We start from the raw sequence: 2,500 nt of genomic DNA, 5'->3' as shown, positions 1-2,500 counted from the left end.
TTAATAAATCGGCTTATTACACAAGCCCTTGTAACTGATATTATTATCAAGGTAAAAAAAAAAATAGGCTTGTTATTACAAAGTTAAATTAAATGAAATGCAATCAATATTCCTTAATTTTTGTTGGTGATGGTGAACTATAATAATAGTGAGTATCCCGGATATAACAATTAAGCTTAAGTCATGCCCTACTTTTAAAAAAATATGGCCATCACTTTAAAGAGGGATTAGTTGTTTTATTGCGTTAACATTTTATTGAGAAAAATTGATGTTTTGTGCTAATCTCATAATTAGGCCTAGTTCTGGCTGGCAAAACTATAAAAGTTAAAATGAACGTAAGAGCTGGTTAATATATGACGTGACAAGCAGCATATCATAAGCTGTTTCCATACCGTATCATATCGACGACCCTGACGCTGAAGATTGATTCAAAGACTGAATATCAATATTTTAGGAAACAGAATGTAAGATTCGTTTATTGTTTTGGATTTATTAAACGAGTTAGGTTTTTTTATGCGTGCCACTTAACACCACACGCTTGCGACAGAGTGTGTTAATGCGCGATAAAAATAACGAATATATTAAACCCAAAACCATGAAAGAATACCTTTATTTCACACCTTAAGGTAAAATTATAGGATAATTTGTAATAACTTATGAGTTGGAAAAAGCCTTATTTTGCAATGAATTCGTTATCTATAGTGATCGCTGTAGAACATACTTGCTTCTTCATCATCAAAACGTATCAGATTTCCATTTTTTACGTGGAGTTTGTCTTCATGCGCACCAAACGGTTACTTCAAATGACCATCAGGACGTCTTTTTAATCTCTGATAAAGTCAATGACATTTTTATTCAACGGGTTCAAAACACTGTTCAACGATTTTGTTTTCACTAAGAAATGATTGGTTTCTCTAAGATTAGTGGTCAAATAATATCACTTTATTTTTTATTTTTTTATTGAGCATTTATATAGCGCAATATCCACTTAACGTGCTCAATGCGCTTTACAAGGGGTCCCTGGTCAACAGCAACATTTAACATGTAGGACGAGACATGACGCCTGTTAGGCGATATTACAATTTTTCGGACAAAGACAACGCTGTTAACGGCCAGGTACTCATTTTACACCTGAGTACGGTGAGAGAATGTGAGTAAAGAGTCGTTTCCAAGGACTCAACTATGCGCCGAGCGAGGCTCGAACCCAGGACCTTCCGATCCGAAAGCGAGTGTCATACCACTAGACCACATAGCCGCACTTTTGAGCTGCAAAATTTTATTTCGTATTACGTATCGATCATTTTGACCATACTTCAATTGTCTCCATGTTGGTCATCTCGATTTAATACCGTATCAATACGCTTGGTCTCATATATCATACTATAGTCATTTAGACTGTTTTTTAAAAGTGATGTGGAATGATCATTTATTATCTAGCGGACAAAAAAATGACAGCCATACACTGTAGCATGAGTTACGTCAACCGCAATCACCACACGTATTTATTACATAATATTATTTCCACACATTAAAGGAACGTGACGTTTAGTGTTATGTAAAACTAATAAAAAAGACACTAGGTACGCATGAAACAATTGTTAAAGGCCGGACATCTTCTTTGAAATTTAACCACTGACGGGTGACGTCAGGGTGTTCACAGTGAGAGATAATATATATATTGGTCGTTTGATGCAACAGATGTGACAGCAAGCAGCTTGCCTGATTACAACACAAGTCAAAGTAATACTCAGCTGCTAGAAGCTGTGGGCTGTAAAAAGTAACACACAATAATGAATATAACAGCTTCAAAACAAACAAAAAAATTTTAAAAATATATTTTAAAAAGAACAAAATACCAAGCACGGAATGTTTCAGGCTCGAAACCCTTCTTCGGCCAACAACAACAACAAAAAAAAAAACCAACAAAAAAAAAACAAAACAACAAAAAAAAAAAACAAAACAAAACAAAACAATGAAACATAAATACATTACTAGAAAACCATATCGACGGTGGAGAAATGTTCGGCCCATATTTTGAGTATAAAAATCTTGGAATGTAAACAACAACAAAAAGCCTTCACTATGTTACTTAGGAGTGCCAAATAGAGTGGAATTGAATTTATTTCTTTTGGGGCAGGGTGGCTCAGCGGTATGGTCTTTGTTCGTACCCGAAGGCATCGAGTTCGATCACTCGCCGCTGCGCTGTGTGGCCTTGAGCAAGTCACCTTGCCTAGCTCAATTTGCGGTGTTGCACTGCGACTAACGCCTGGATTATTCCAGTCTTCCCTTGGAATAGACCCCACAGAAAAAGAAAAAAATTCCCCTATGGGATGAATAAAGGAACTTTTATTTTATTTTTTTTATTTATATATTTTACTCGTTTTCGTTGTTTGTTTGTTTGTTTATTTTTTTATTTTATTTTTTTTTGGCACCAAATAATATGCATTGTTTTATATTGCGCTCAGTTTGGCATTCCTTTGTAGCTTGCGAACCTTTTTTA

General features: G+C 35.0%; 1 protein-coding gene across 1 annotated transcript in view; it reads right to left on the bottom strand.

Annotated features, from left to right (window-relative positions):
• LOC144976877 (GDP-mannose 4,6 dehydratase 1-like) overlaps nt 1-2,500 on the bottom strand; it is a 56,399-nt gene that overhangs the window by 19,604 nt on the left and 34,295 nt on the right. The gene's annotated exons all lie outside the window — the stretch shown is intronic.

Source organism: Berghia stephanieae, chromosome 7 (assembly GCF_034508935.2).
Source record: "Berghia stephanieae isolate SIO BIC M18660-M18661 chromosome 7, UCSD_Bste_1.3, whole genome shotgun sequence".
In the NCBI taxonomy this organism is placed as follows: domain Eukaryota; kingdom Metazoa; phylum Mollusca; class Gastropoda; order Nudibranchia; family Aeolidiidae; genus Berghia; species Berghia stephanieae.
Note: the sequence above shows the minus strand (reverse complement) of the source record. Positions and strands in the feature narration are given on the sequence as shown.